The sequence below is a fragment of the Peromyscus leucopus genome, chromosome 8a (assembly GCF_004664715.2).
Source record: "Peromyscus leucopus breed LL Stock chromosome 8a, UCI_PerLeu_2.1, whole genome shotgun sequence".
NCBI classification, from domain to species: Eukaryota; Metazoa; Chordata; class Mammalia; order Rodentia; family Cricetidae; genus Peromyscus; species Peromyscus leucopus.
Genome location: NC_051085.1, coordinates 45,019,460 through 45,035,746, shown reverse-complemented (window position 1 = coordinate 45,035,746; position 16,287 = coordinate 45,019,460). Strand labels below are relative to the sequence as shown.

Below are 16,287 nucleotides of genomic sequence, written 5' to 3'. Positions count from 1 at the left end.
GGCCCCACCACCCAGCTCCCAAATAATCACATGGAGACTTATTCTAATACCTGACCTTAGCTTGGCTTGTGTCTAGCCAGTTTTCCTTAAATTATCCCATTTATCTTTTGCCGCTAGGCTTTTATCTTTCTTTGTTCTATATACCTTTCTTTGCTTCTTACTCTATGGCTTGCTGTGTAGCTGGGTGGCTGCCTCTGGAGTTCCCTCTACTTTTCTCACTCTTTGATCTTCTCTTCTTCTCCTTCTATTTATTTTCTCTGCCTGGCAGCCCTGCCTACCCCTGTCCTGCCTAGCTATTGGCTGTTCAGCTCTTTATTAGACCATCAGGTGTTTTAGACAGGCAAAGTAACACAGCTTCACAGAGTTAAACAAGTACAACATAAAAGGATGCAACACATCTTTGAATCATTAGACAAACACCCCACAGCATAAACAAATGTAACTCTATGGTTAGTGCTGGGATTAAAGGCGTTTGTCACCAAGCTTGGCTCTGTTCCCTACTGTGGCCTCGAACTCACAGAGATCCAGACAGATCCCTGCCTCCCAAGTGATAAGATTAAATATGTGTGCTATCATTGCCTGACTTCTATGTTTACTTATAGTGGCTGGCTTTTTCCTCTGATCCTCAGATAAATTTTATTGAAGGATACAGTATATTGGGGAACATAATACATCACCACAGTATTCTTATTCATATTTTCTTTCTGTTTTGGGGTGTTACTCCATATGAGAATGTTTTCCAAATTTTCTTTGTGGATAGTTTAGTTTTAGAGATTAAAATGCAACTGACTCTTAAAAAGAGATTTATTTTTATTTTATAGTTGTGTATGTTTGTCTGCATGTATGTCTGTGTACCACATGTATGTTCTGGTGCCTACAAAGGTCAAAAAGAGGGCTTTGGATCCCTGAAACTGGAGTTAAAGATGGTTGTGAGACACTATGTGGGTGCTGGGAACCAAACCCAGGTCCTCTGGAAGAGCAGCCAGTGCTATTTTGTTTGTTTGTTTTTTAACCAAACTTTTCATTTCTTGCATTTGGAGTACTCTTCAATGACATCCTTAGCCTGAGATTCTTTGCTGTCACCCTTGACCACTACCAAAGTGCAAACAAATACTTTACATGGTTTCCCTGCAATCAGTTTTGTAGAGGCCTATCCATTCTGTTGGTCTCTTGTTGTCCTCAACTTTAATTAGGTTGATCTGGTGCTCAGCACAAAGTATCTCCACCAACTTGACATACCTAGGCTCATCACACACAAAGATGGGTTTGGCACCTGTCTAAGGCTTTGGAAGCTTTGAGAAGACCCCGTGCTAGATGATCGTGGGCGAGGGTGGCCCTCAGTACCTCTGGTAAAGCAGTGTTAATGTCAGTCACAACTTCAGCAGCAAGTGTTTTCCTGGGCCACAGCAGTGGATGGCAGGTGAAGCCAACTCTCCCTGCCCCCCCCTTTCTTCTTCCAAGACAGGGTTTCTCTGTGTAGTTTTGGTGCCTGTCCTGGATCTCACTCTGTAGACCAGGCTGGTCTCGAACTCACAGAGATCCTCCTGGCTCTGCCTCCCGAGTGCTGGGATTAAAGGCATGCACCACCAGCGCCCAGCGGAAGCCATCTCTTGACTACACCGGGGCCTCTGCTTCTGTGCAGCTGGGCAGGAGAAAGGGGCAAGTGCTCTCTAACTGTACAGCCATCTGCCCAGCCCACAGCAGTTCTTAATGTGAATTTTGTATCTTGAAGTGTTTCCCTGTTCATTTCTAGTCTTTGCGTATTTTTAAAAAATGAATAATTAGGGTTCTATATCCTATGCTAGCAAGGAAAGGCAATTCTACAATTGATAAGATATCACAAAAGACTACAAAAAATTATTTAGATATTAAGAAAGAAGGAAATCATGGAGACCTCATATTTCCTGATTTCAAAAATAATATTATAAAGTTAAAGTAGTAGAACCATATGCATGAACATGAAGACGGACATACGGATCGATGGTACAGAATAGAAAGCCCAGAAGTAAATCCACATGTGTGTGATCAATTGATCTACAGTTAGAATGCCAAGAATATACAATGGAGAGGGACCATCTTTTTAATAAACTGTGTCAGGAAAACGGGATAACCACACAGAAAAGAGAGTACTGAACCCTTGTGTACACCACCAAAAAAAAGACAACTGAAATTGGATTAAAGACATAAATGTGAGAACTGCAGAACTACAAGAAGAAAATATAGAGGAAAGACTTCTTGACATTGATCTTGGCAGTGATTTCACGGACATGACAGCAAAGGCAAGACCCTGAAAGTAAGTGGAATTCCACCAACTAAAACGCCTGTGAACATCAATGCAAATAACAGGTAACTTATGGAACAGGAGAAACAATATTCCCCAAAAGGGTTTACTATCTAAAATACATAGGAAACCTTAGTAGCTCAATAGCAAGCAAACTGGCTTAAAAATGGACTAAGGACACGAGTAGACATTTCTCCATGACCAATAGTGTAGCAGGAATCTTAGAGTCTTATTAATAAAATCAAACCTGGGGCCAGTTATTGGGGTGAAATGATGGATGGTCAGAGAGACAGAACAAGCCACAGCTCACCTCACCTGGCCAACTTCTCAGCTGGTCTTGTTTCCTCAGACTGGAAGTCTCTGTGTCCTCATATCTGAATGGCTCTCAGCTGAACTGTACTGCTAGAAGCCTGAAAGCTTAACCAGCCAAATGCTTCTAGTTTCTGGTCCTCACTCCTTATACATCTTTCTGCTTTCTACCACCACTCCCTGGGATTAAAGGCTCGATTTCTGGGATTAAAGGTGTCACCATGCCTGGCTGTTTCCAATGTGGCCTTGAACTCACAGAGATCCAGAGGGATTTCTACCTCTGGAGTGCTAGGATTAAAGGTGTGAGTGCCACCATTTTCTAGCCTCTGTATTTAGTGGCTGTTCTGTCTCTGACCGCAGATAAGTTTATTAGGGTGCACAATGTTTTGGGGAACATAATACCACCCCCCAATAGTTCCATGGAAAGATAAAACCTCAGAGAGAGAGAGAGAGAGAGAGACAGACAGACAGACAGACAGAGACAGAGAGAGACAGACAAAGACAGAGAGAGACAGAGAGAGACAGAGAGAGAGACAGAGACAGATACACTTGTCAGGATGACTCTTTTTTTCACAGAGACAAATGACAGCACCTATAGGTGAGAATGTGGAGAAACTGGAATGCCTGCACACTGCTGGTGAGAATGTAAAGTAGGCAGACTCCAGGGAAAACAGTGTAGAAGGCCTCCAGATTTTACAAGTGGAGCTTTTGTTGGACCCAGGAAATACCACTACTGGAATTTATTGAGAAGATTTTTTTTTTTTGGCTTTTCGATTTAAAACCAGGATCCTGAAGAGATGTTAACATTCTCATGTTCACTGCCACACAATTCACCGTAGCCCAGCTATGGAAAAAAAAAAACATGGAAGTCTATCAACAGGCAAACAGATAAAGAAAATATGTGTATAACAAAAGAATTTTTTTAGTTGAAAATACTACAAAAACAAACAAAACAAACAAAAACATCAACAACCAAACAAAAACAACAAAAAAATCAAAAAGAAAAAACAACCCAAGAAACTGTAATATGCATCAGCACAAGTGATCCTTGCACTCATTATGCTAAGTGAGATAAATCCTAGCCATTTATGATTTCTGTGATGGTTGGTTTTTGTGAACTAGACACAAACTAGCGTCGCCCAGGAAGAGAGAACCTCAATTGAGGAATTTCTTACAGCAGACTGACCTGTGGACATATATGTGGGACATAGTCTTGACGGATGACTGATGTGGGAGGGCCAGCCCGATGTGTGAGGTGCCACCCTTGGGCAGGTGGTCCTGGGTACGATAAGAAAGCAGGCTGAGCAAGCCATGAGGGGCAAGCCAGTAAGCAGCACCCCACCACGGTTTCCACCTCTGTTCCTGACTTCTCTTGATGATGGCGTGTGATCGAACATGTAAGCCAAATGAAGTCTTCTCTCCTCAAGTTGCTTTTGGTTATGGTGTTCATCACAGCACCAGAAAAGCAAACTAATTCAACAACAGTATGTGAGGTGCCTACAATGGTCATATTCAGAGTAGCAAACAAGAGAGAGGTTGCCAAAGACAGAGGGAAGGGACATATGGGAAACCACACTACTTAGTTAGGCAAGTTCTAGAGGTCCGTGGTGTTGTACTGTCCTTACGGTCAACAGTAGAGTGTCACTCAACTAAGTTTTAAAGAGAGCAGATTGCATGCGAAGTGCCCCTATAGTAAAAAGCAAGTGCTTTTCCATTCCGGGAGGCCTCTCACTCTCCTTCGCTGTCAGGAAAGTTTACTTAAAATTATTTAAGGGACACCAAAGATGGGGTTATCCTGTAACAATTAAGTTATACAGTCTCTTGAACAGTTTTATTAGTGACTGTTATTTCAGATCTTAATGCAGAAAATATTCGATTACAGAAAACTATCTTCTTTAAGTAAGGCTTAATTACAACAATTGCGCGTGTGTTTGTATGTCTCTCTCTCTGTATGCATGTGTGTGTGTGTGTGTGTGTGTGTGTGTGTGAATATGTGTGTGTATGTACATGAGTATGTATGTGTGTGTGAATATGTGTGTGTGTGTTTCTGCTTTCCAAGACTTTGTCTTAAGTCCTATGAAAAGTAGACTTGTCAAATGCACACATTCCTATTACTTGTGGGTTGTTCCCATGCCAGGACATGTAGCAATCTGAGGTTATCATGGGCCATTGACTTGACTTTTGGTCCTGTTTTTCTTAACATTCCTTTCCCATGGCCTCATTTAAATAATCAAACAATCTAAATAACTAAACACCTTTCTTCAGTTCCCACTGTAGCAAAAAGGCCTGAGTTATTAGTTTTATGAGGTTGTATACCCCAGGGCTTAACTTATTCTCTTGTGGTTTATGTCACATTTATTAAAAAGGGATATGCTTGCTCCACTGAAGTGAAGGCTTAGGAAAGGGAGGAGAGGGTCATCCCATCGCAAATCACAACCCCAGTGTGAGACAGCCAGTCCTGTTATAGAGTCAGCAATTGGCCGTATGGGGGAGTTATTTACAAGCGTGTAGGTAGACACAGAGATTCCATAGGCTGCAGAAGCATCCCAGCAAAGGTTGGCTGCCAGGGCTGGAAGAGGTCAGAGGAGAAAGGAGGTCCCTGGAACCCAGAGAACGGGCAGTGATAGGAGAAGAGTGGGCACCCCGCTTGGAGGTGTGGTCTTGAGTGAACGAACATCACTGCCAATGAGAAGGGGAATGCCAGTACCCCCGCGCCCCCACCTCCTGCCACATTATCAGGACCAAGGTTCAGAGATCAGGGGGAGAACTATCGATGGTAGAAGCCACAAGGGGCCTAAGCTGGTGTTCTGAAGCAGCTGGGTATGGGGGGGCCAGGGAATGCAGCGTGGACGTGAGGAGACAATTGGAAAGATCCAGCACACACACAGAGCAGCTGCTACCAGGATAAACACATATTTAACAAGTCTTTTCCAAGCAGGGTGAATTTACCTTCAGTGGTTTGATAATGACCACATTTATTTGGAGGGATTTTATTTTTTAATCCTTGGAAGACTAGGCTTTGCTGCCTCGGTTTGAGGTCTACCTCAAAAGGGACATTTCCTAGGGAGAGTCTTGCCTTGGGTATTCCAAGGATGTCTTTGTTATTTTGGTTCTAAGTGTGGTCAAGGTAAGGTGGAGGAAATGATGGACCTCGCTTGAGAACTGGGCTCAGTACTGATAATATCCTGTGGCTCCTTGTTCTTGTTGGACCCCAAAGTTTAGGGTCTCAAGTGGGTGCCCCAAGAAACCAGACTCCAGTCCAGTTGATGCAATAGCAAGAGGTTTTTATTTAAGCTTCTATATAGAAGGGCAAACTCTGCTCCTAAGAGCAAGAGCCGCATCTAACTGCAGCCCCATAAGGGCTTATAAAGGAAAAACCCACAAAACCCACAAGATTACAATTCCCATACAGTTTCATTTCACAAGATTATGGTCTGGGTACAGAGTGATCACAGAGGGGGTACAGTCAACAGGTACATTCTTCCTGAAACCTCAAGGGGGGTATCAGGGCAGGAGTGGAGTTTACACAAAGGTCACAGTGGTCCTTCTTGGAACACCTGCAACTATCCCAGTCACAGTTGAGCACATCTCTTAACAAAAATGTTTTTACATTGTTATATGGTTGCAGGGGAGATTGAACAATGGCTAAGTCAGGTTGCCCTTGGAACTAGATTTTTAGTTTCTCATTTCCTGCTGTTTGAAGTTTCTCTTTTCCTGAGGCTTGGGGGTGTAAGCCTGAAGGGCTAGGGTCTTTCATTCTAATGTCATCGGGAAGAGGGCTGAAGCTGCTCCACAGGGAGGTTTTGGAATTGTTAGGGGAGAAATCCATCCAGGAGACTCAGAAGTTTCTTTCTCAAGAGACAGACTGGAGGCTCTAATTTGGAATTTTGAGGCCAATGTATTGCCCCTTGTTGTTTTTCCAAAAACTCTGAGTGATTTGAAAGATTGGAGTAGGAGGGGCCAACACATGGAGGTGCTGGGCAAGGGATCTGGTGAGTTGTGGCTAAATGGGAGAGGATTGTGTTTTCTTCTCCAAGTAAAGTGGAGGGAAGTCCTTACAAGGATGAAGAAGAGCCTATACGGAAACTAGGAATACTGCCCATCTTTCCAGAGAGGAGTCTGTCTCTTGTTCCCAGGATAGGTCCCCAGACCGTATACAACCCTGACAGGCTCCCAGGGCCTCTTCCTAACATACTTCTGTACACATGGCCAGGAAATGAGATCTGCTTTTGAATGTCTTATTATATCTGAAAATTGGAACACCCTAAGGATGAAGGTTTTGCATGGGGACCCATGTCTGAGCAGGTTTGCTGCGTGTGTGCATCAGAATCTAGCAACACAGACAGACCAGAGTTCTGAATGGGGCTGATTAGGAGGCAGAGAGATCCTGGAGCTAGTGGGATAGGGTGGGGGAGTCAGGAAGGGGCTCTCCTTGTGTTTTTTTTTTTTTTTTTTTTTTTTTTTAATGTCATTGCCGCTTCTAAGGGGAGGCATGCATCAAATGGCTAGTTGGCTCAAAGGCTTCCCAGCACTGAGAGGCCAGCTAGCTCCTGAAGGTGGGATCTGGCTTTCTTCAGACCTCCTGGCAGCCTGGAGGAATGTCTGGCATATTCTAGCAGGAGATTCTCTCACACATTTCTCTTGAATTAGAAAATACTACTTGGCAATTCTCTGTACCGTGTTGAAAAAGACAGTGGTTCTTCAGGGCTTGGCAACTAAAGCAAGCTTTACTAAGGATATTCTTGGGTCACTGCTTTGTTGAACTAAGCCAGGGTCGTGCTGTGCTAACTTTATACTTAGACTTGAGGCTTTTGCCTCCCTAGAAGGTCGTAAGGAAATTCCAGAAATTCTGTGGGTGCTATCATTTCAGGCATTCCAGAAAGCAAAGCAAACAAAATCAAATGCAGCCTGGCATTATGCCACAATGACAGTTACTGTCCAAAGTAGAAAGGCAAGATGATTTTGTTGTCCCGTGGGAATACCAACCAGAAGCACTGACGGACCTTCCACAAGGGTTTCTGCCTCTCCCTGCCTTAGTGTTTCCAGGCATCTCTGTTCCTGCCACAAAGCTCAACTGTGGCTTGGGAATGTCAAACAAAAGACAGGATGAGCCTCAAAGCTGTGAGATCTTTTGCAAAACTGTATGTATTAGTCGGGGTTCTCTAGAGTAACAGAATTTATAGAACAAATCTCTCTCTCTCTATATATATATATACAGAAAGGGGATTTATTAGAATGATTTACAAGCTGCAGTCCAGCTAATCCAACAATGACTGGCTGTGAATGCAAAGTTTAAGAATCCAGGGGCTGGAGAGATGGCTCAGAGGTTAAGAGCACTGACTGCTCTTCCAGAGGTCCTGAGTTCAATTCCCAGCACCAACCATCTGTGATGAGATCTGGCACCCTCTCCTGTATACATAATAAATAAATAAATCTTAAAAAAAAAAAAAAAAAGAATCCAGTAGTTGTTCAGACCATGAGGCTGGATGTCCCAGCTGGTCTTCAGCATATGCTGGAATCCTGAAGAAGTCGGCTCTAATGTCAGAGAATGAATGGATGTGCTAGCAAGGTGAAGGTAAGCAGACAAAGAGCAAAAGCATCCTTTTTCAACGTCCTTGTATAGGCTGCCAGCAGAAGGTATGACCCAAATTCAAGGTATGTCTTCCTGCCTTGAGACCAGGATTAAAGGCATTAATCCTTTTCCCAGCCCAGAAGATCTGGATTGAATGTGTGTCTTCCTACTTCAAAGATCCAGATTAGGAGTACATCTTCCTACTTCAAATTAAGGAAAAAAATCCCTTACAGATGTGCCCTCCATTTTTGGATTTTAGTTAATTCCAGATTTTGATAACCAAGAACAGCCATCACACTGTAGAATCCATCCTGGGCACAAATGTACACTCTGCTATTTATTAGGATATTGTGGTTGTCCATGAATTGTAGAGGTTAGAGTTTTACTTATTTAACTTTGTACTCTTTTAAATAAAAATATTCACCCAGTAGGCCACCAGTCTTCAGAGAGTACCCTCCTCCCTCCGCACACACAATGATCTCCAGCATCTGCTTCTTAAGCTCTCCTGTGCTTTCAAGCCACTTTGGATAGACATGCCCTGTGATGCTCATAGGGGTGTTTTGACAAGGAAAGAATGGCCTGTGGTTGTCAACGTGGACCTCAGATCACTGGAGGAGTTAAAGGCACTGATATATTGTGAGGGCATTCAGCAATCATCTGTAGGGGACATGCTAGTCACAGGAGTGCATTTGGTTGGAAGTGACTTTCCATCCATCTACTGTCATGAGTGGCAGCCTGCATGGACAAGATCCCTGGTTACTCTACTCAACCCATCCTGAATTTCTTCCTTTTAAAACCATTATGAGTAAATGTGTGTGTTATGTGTGGGTATGTGTATGAGGGCAGTGCCTCAGAGATCAGACAGAGATCAGCTCCTCTGGAGCTGGAGTTATAGGCTATCATGGGCTACATGATGTGGATGTTGGGTGCTCTGCAAGAGCAGTATGTGCTTTTAACTGCTGAGCCATCTCTCTAGCCCCAATCCTAAGCTTCTTACCATCAGAAATTCAGTGAGAAAGTAAATGTTTCTGTTTTTTCCAATGGTTAAGTTTTGGAGAATCTGTTGCTCAGCAATTGCTCGCTAATACAAGGCAGTGATTGTTAACTAGAAATTAAAATTAGTCATTATAAACAATGACATTAGGAGCTGATGTTGGGCGCAAGTTCAATTAATGAAGTATTCCTTCATCGCATAACTTTTGAGGCGGGGGATGTACTGTAGTTAGTAAAGTATTTGCCAAGGAAGCATGAAGTCCTGGAATCAGTTCCCAGCACTGCATAACCCAAGCATGTGACATACTGCATACCTATAATACCAGTACCCTGGAAGTAGAAACAGAAGAATCAGGAGTTCAAGGTCATCCCTGGATATTTAGGGAGTTTTTTATCAGCTGTCTACAGATCCTGTACTAAATACAAAATATCTTGTACAGATACTAGATCCCATCTCAAAACCCAACCAAACAAGCAACAAAAAAGTGACTTTTGGAGCTGGGTTTGTAAGCAGAAAAGGAAACATAGCAGGTTAGGATGTTATTTTTAGACTTCTGCAGGCTTCCTTCTTAATAACTAGGACTAAAAAGGTAGCTCTTGGTAGCCATGGACATTTCTTGAAGACTAGACTGGCAGACTACCTATGTTCAATTGAAAAACACAGAAGCTGGGCTTCGACCTGCAGGGCTATGACACAGCCACTCCCAGTTGCTCAAGAGTGGTGGAAATAGCCAGTGGGTCGGAGGGCAGGTCTCAAAGAATCAAGAAGCCATCTTGCCTACTCTAAGGCATAATAACAGGTAGCTGCCACCTGGTATTTGAAACTTTCTGAGATCATAGAAAGGCTAGCAGCACACGAAATGGGTTGATGGTGACCCTTCCTTAGAAAAGAGCGTGGAGGAGGCCAGAGGCAAGAAGAATAAAAGTACAGACTTCCCTTCAGCGCCACAGGCGCTCCTAGATGCCGAAGAGTCTCCTGCTACCATACAGCTGAGTCTGTGCCGCATGATCACGAAGACATTTGATAATATGCTTCCAGGTTCAAGAGAATATAGAGCTAAGGGCCATGAGTTGTCATGTTTTCTGGGTGGAAAGGAGAGCTGTGTTGCTGGGGGCGAGTTCTTATAGGAGCCCTGCACTTCAGAGGCTGACCATTGATTAGGGAACATGAGATCCCATGTGAAGACAAGTGGTCCCACTAGTCACCTAACTCAGCCAATTGAAGCACAATGCCCTCTTTGGTTGTGGGAGAAAGAAGGAGAAACGAAGGAACAAGTTGGCACCGGCTGTCCTAAGAGTCAAAGTCTTACGTTCCGGGGAGGATTGTGCTTATACTTATCACTACTAGCACATTTTGCATATGCATGTGACATTTTTATTTATATTTATCAATTATGGGAAAATAAATCAATAAACTAAGACATTCCATTCCCTTTACCAGTTCTCAGCCAAACCCTTAGAGAAAAAAAGTTGAGTTCAGGCAAGTACAACCAGGTGGAATTGGGACTTGAGTGACATTAAGCTTTCAAGTGACTTCAGTATTTGCAGCACAGGCTATTTCCTCTCAGGGAAAAGCTGGAGTTTGAGGGGTAGGGGAGGAGGAGGGGTGAGTGAGATCAGGCTTCTCAGCTGTGGGATATGATCTTCAAAACTCCCGGGGCAGAGGAGTTTAGAGCCCTGAGGTCTACTGAAGAGGAAAACTGGAACTGGAGAAGAAGGGCCCTGGAATGAGTGGCGGGCTAATGGGGGATGTGCTGGTGATCTGATTTTTGCCTCAGACTCCACGGCCCTGACTTCCTCAGCACTTGGTGTTTTCTTTCTTCTCCCCATCCCACCTTTGTTCTTTCTCAGATTCCTTCCCGGAATCAAACATGATCCAATGGGACTTTCCTCCATCTAGTTTTTTATTTCAAAAAATGGAACGGAGACTTAACACATGTAATATATTGAACTCTCCATTTCAGCTTTAGGGTAGTTTACACCTAGATGCACTGTGCAGAATGTCGCCCTTTTTGTACAATCTTGTTAAGAGTCAGACTTTCATACATACCCTTTTTGTCCTTTTCGTGGAGCCTGTGGGCCTCTTTGTAAATTCATCTGGGGAGATGAGACGGATGCTCTGTGAATCTCGGACAAGTTGCTTAGACCACCCTGCCCCAGGGCCATCTGCTGTTGACTGGGTGCATTAGCTGGGCTCCTCCACCCTTGGGTGGAGACAGAAGTTTGGCTTGTTCCTTGGTAATGGTGCTTTGGCTGGATGTTTAGCCATATGGCGGTTGGCCTCTTTCTCCTTCCCTTTTGCTGTCTGGATGCCAGCGTAGAGTAGCTTACATGGGTGAGAGCAGGGGACCTTCCGGAAGGGCTGGGTATCTTTTTTAAATTTCTTCTTAAAATTTAGGCCTTAGAGCAACTGCCAAGTCTGTAGAAAAACAGGGATAGACTGGCCCTTAGTGGGGGATGTTGACAACTGGGAGAGAGGAACTTTTTAAAAGATTTCTGGAATTTGCTAGCAATTAACTCAATAGCAGAATGACTTTTGAGTTCTGGGCATCCTTTCCTACCTTTTAGAGTGTCTGGTCCTTCCTGTTTCCCAGGCTCTGGGGCTGTAGCCAATATGTTCCTTTGATCTCAAGCTAGACTACAGCACTCAGAACTTAGGTTTTGTTGTAATTCTTTTTTTTTAATTAAAAATTTTAATTTATTTTACATATCAATCACAGTTTCCTCTCCCTCCTCTCCTCCCATTATCCCCTCAACCTCTTCCCTACCACCCCCACCCCCATCCACAACTCAGAAAGGATAAGGGAGTCAACAAAGCATGGCATATCAAGTTGAGGCTCCTCCACACAGCATCAAGGCTGAGCAGAGTATCCACAATAGGGAATAGGTTCCAAAAAGCCAACTCATGTGCCAGGGGCAGATTCTGGTCCCACTGCTAGGGGCCCCACAAACTAACGAAGCTACACAACTCTCACCCACATGCAGAGGGCCTAGTTCGGTCCCATGTAGGCTCCCTAGAGGTTGGTCTGGAGTCCATGAGCTCCCAAGAGCTTGGATCAGCTGTCTCTGTGGGTTTCCCCCGTCATGATCTTGACCCCCTCACTCCTTGGTCATATAATCCTTCTTCTCTCTCTTCAACTAGACTCCCAGAGATTGGCCCAGTGCTTGGCTGTGGATCTCTACATCTACCTCCATCTGTTACTAGATAAAGGCTTTATGATGACAATTAGGGTAGTCACCAGTCTGATTACAGAAGGCCAGTTCAGGCACCCTCTCCACTATTATTAGGATTCTTAGCTGGGGTCATCTTTGTGGATTCCTGGGAGTTCCCCTGGCACTAGGTTTCTCCCTGACCCCATAGTGGCTCCCTCTCTCAAGATATCTCTTTCATTGCTCTCCCTCTCCGTCCCTCTCCCAACTTGTTCATACCAATCCCTCATGTTTTTATCCCCTATTCCCTCCCCTCTACCCTACCCCATGCTCCCAGTTTACCCAGGAGATCTCATCTATTTACCCTTCCCAGGGCAATCCATACATTCCTCTGATGGTCCTCCTTGTTACCTAGCTTCTCTGGGGCTGTAGATTGTAGCTTGGTTATCCTTTGCTTTCCATCTAATATCCACTTATGAGTGAGTACATACATGTTCATCTTTCTGGGTCTGGGTTACATCACTCAGGATGATTTTTTTTTGTTTGTTTCTAGTTCTATCCATTTATGTGCAAATTTCATGATGTCATTTTTTTTTTTAAACCACTGAGTAATACTCTATTGTGTAAATGTACCACATTTTCTATATCCATTCTTGGGTTGAGGGGCATCTAGGTTGTTTCCAGGTTCTGGCTATTATGTATAATGCTGCTATGAAAATAGCTGAGCAAGTGTCCTTGTGGTATGATTGAGCATCCTTTGGGTATATGCCCAAGAGTGGTATTGCTGGGTCTTCAGATAGATTGATTCCTGAGAAACCTCTATACTGATTTCCAAAGTGGCTGTACAAGTTTGCACTCCCACCAGCAGTGGAGGAGTGTTCCCCTTACTACACATACTCTCCAACATTAGCTGTCTTCAGTGTTTTTGATCTTAGCCATTCTGACAGGTGTAAGATGGTATCTCAGAGTTGTTTTGATTTGCATTTCCTTGATGATGAAGGATGTTGAACAATTCCTTAAATATCTTTCAGTCATTTGATATTCTTCTGTTGAGCTGTTTAGCTCTATAACCCATTTTTAAATTGAGTTATTTGGTATTTTGATGTCTAGTTTCTTGAGTTCTTTATATATTTTGGAGATCAGCCCTCTGTCAAATGTGGGATTGATGAAATTCTTTTCCCATTCTGTAGGCTGCCATTTTGTCTTATTGATAGTATGCTTTCCTTACTGAAGCTTTTCAATTTCATGAGGTCCCATTTATTAATTGTTGATCTCAGTATCTGTGCCACTGGTGTTATATTCAGGAAGTTGTCTCCTGTGCCAATGTATTCCTACTTTCTCTTCTATCAGATTCAGTGTAACTGGATTTATGTTGAGGTCTTTGATCCACTTGGACTTGAGTTTTGTGCATGGTGATAGATGTGGATCTATTTGCAGTCTTCTACATGTTAACAGATAGTTATCCCAGCAATATTTGTTCAAGTTGCTTTCTTTTTTTCATTGTACAGTTTTGGCTTCTTTGTCAAAAATTAGATGTTCATAGGTTTATGGATTTACGCCAGGGTCTTCAATTCGATTCCATTGATCCACATGTCTGTTTTTATGTCAATACCAAGTTTTTATTACTATAGATCTATAGTAGAGCTTGAAGTCAGTGATGGTGATGCCTCCAGAAGTTCTTTATTCTACAGGATTGTTTTAGCTATCCTGGATTTTTTGTTTTTCCTTATGAAGTTGAGTATTGTTCTTTTGTGGTCTGTGAAGAATTGTATTGGGATTTTGATGGGGATTTCATTGAATCTGTAGATTGCTTTTGGTAAAAGTGCCATTTTTACTATGTTAATCCTACCTATCTGAGAGCATGGGAGATCTTTTCATTTTCTGATATTGTCTTCAACTTCTTTATTCAAAGACAAAGTTCTTGTCATACAGGTCTTTCACTTGTTTGGTTAGAGTTACTCCAAGATATTTTATATTATTTATGGCTATTGTAAAGGGTGTTGTTTCTCTGATTCCTTTCTCAGATTATTTATCATTTGTATATAAGAAGGCTACTGATTTTTTTTTATTTTTATTTTAGTTAGTCTTGTATCCTGTTACATTACTGAAAGTATTTATCAGCTGTAGGAGTTCCCTGATAGAATTTTTAGGGTCACTTATGTATACTATCATATCATCTGCAAATAGCAAAAGTTTGACTTCTTCCTTTCCAATTTGGATCCCCTTGACCTCTGTTTGTTGTCTTATTGCTCTAGCTAGAACTTTGAGTATATATATTAAATAGATATGGAGAGGGTGGACAGCCTTGTCTTGTTCCTGATTGTAGTGGAATCACTGAGTTTCTGTCCATTTAATTTGATGTTGTCTATTGGCTTTTTTTTGGGGGGGGGTCAAGTCTATTTGGTGTTCTGTAAAGGATTCTTGTATCTTCATAAGCATGTCATTATTTAGGTTGGGAAAGTTTTCTTCTTCTTCTTTTTTTTTTCGAGACAGGGTTTCTCTGTGTAGCTTTGCGCCTTTCCTGGATCTCACTCTGTAGACCAGGCTGGGCTTGAACTCACAAAGATCTGCCTGGCTCTGCCTCCCAAGTGCTGGGATTAAAGGTGTGCACCACCACTGCCTGGCTGGGAAAGTTTTCTTCTATGATGTTGTTGAATATATTTTCTGTGCCTTTGAGTTAAGATTCTTCTTCTTCTATCTCTACTATTCTTAGGTTTGGCCTTTTCATGATACCCCAGATTTCCTGGATGTTTTGTGTTAAGAATTTATTGGAATTTAACATTTTCTTTGACTGATGAATCTATTTCTTTAATGTATCTTCAAAGCCTGAGATTATCTCTTCCATCTCTTGTATTCTGTTGGTTATGCTTGCATCTGTAGTTCCCATTCATTTACTCAGATTTTCCTTTTCCAGAATTCCCTCTGTGTTTTCTTTATTGCCTCTATTTCAATTTTTAAATCTTGAACTGTTTCCTTAACCTGTTTGATTGTTTTTTTTTTTTTACTTTCTTTAATGGATTTATGGATTTCTTCCAATTTTTTTGTCATTTCCTCCATTTCTTTAAGGGAATTTTTTTATTTCCTCTTTAAGGGCCTCTATTATTTTCATAAAGTTATTTTTAAGGTAATTTTCTTCTGGTTCATTTGTGTTAGGATGTTCAGGTCTTGCTGTTGAAGAACCACTAAGTTCTGGTGGTGCCATATTATTCTTTATGTTGTTGAATGTGTTTTTACACTGCTGTTTACCAATCTGGGTTTGGGATAATATTAGGTATAGATGTCTGTTTCCTTTATTGTCTTTTGGCCTGAATGGCCAAGGGTTCTGGTGATTGGCTAGTCATCAGGTCAAGTAGGGTTGTCTCAGCTGAGGTTTGTGGGGGTTTGGGTGCCTCGATCCAGCATATCATCCAGTTCCTCGGGCTGGTGTGGGCTTCAATTGTGCTTGTGGGGTCTGTTCTTCCAGCTGGTGTGGGTGGAGCTTGTGCCCATAGGGTCTGCTGATGTTGCTGGAGAGGGTTGTTCATGGGGAGGCTGCTCTTCTTCCAGCTGGTGCAGGTGGTGCTTGTGCCTCTAGGGCTGTTGATGGTGTGAGGGAAAGTTGGCCAGGAGGAGGATGATGGGTTCGGTGGGTTTGGATGGTGGAGTGGGTCTTGTAGGTTATAGTGACCAATGGGTAGCTGTGGTGGTGGAGTGGCCTACCTACAGGACTCTTACCTGCTGGCCTGCTGCTGGGGCTGAGATGGGAGTGGCTTGTTAAAGCCAGGTATCATGGGGTGTGCTGGATAGTTTTCTGTCAACTTGACAGAAACTAGAGTTATTTGAAAGGAAGAAAGAACTTCAGTTGAGAAAATGCCTCCCTAAGATCCTGCTGTAAAGCATTTTTTAAATCAGTGATTTATGGAGGGTCAAACCCATTGTGGGTTGAGCCATCTCTTGGCTGGTGGTCCTGGGTTCTATAAGAATGCAGGCTGAGCAAGTCAGT

The 16,287-nt window shown here is 42.8% G+C and overlaps 1 pseudogene; it reads right to left on the bottom strand.

Moving 5' to 3' along the window:
• Nucleotides 1-987: 987 nt before the first annotated feature.
• LOC114680888 lies at nucleotides 988-16,075 on the bottom strand (annotated as a pseudogene).
• Between the last annotated feature and the right edge of the window lie 212 nt (nucleotides 16,076-16,287).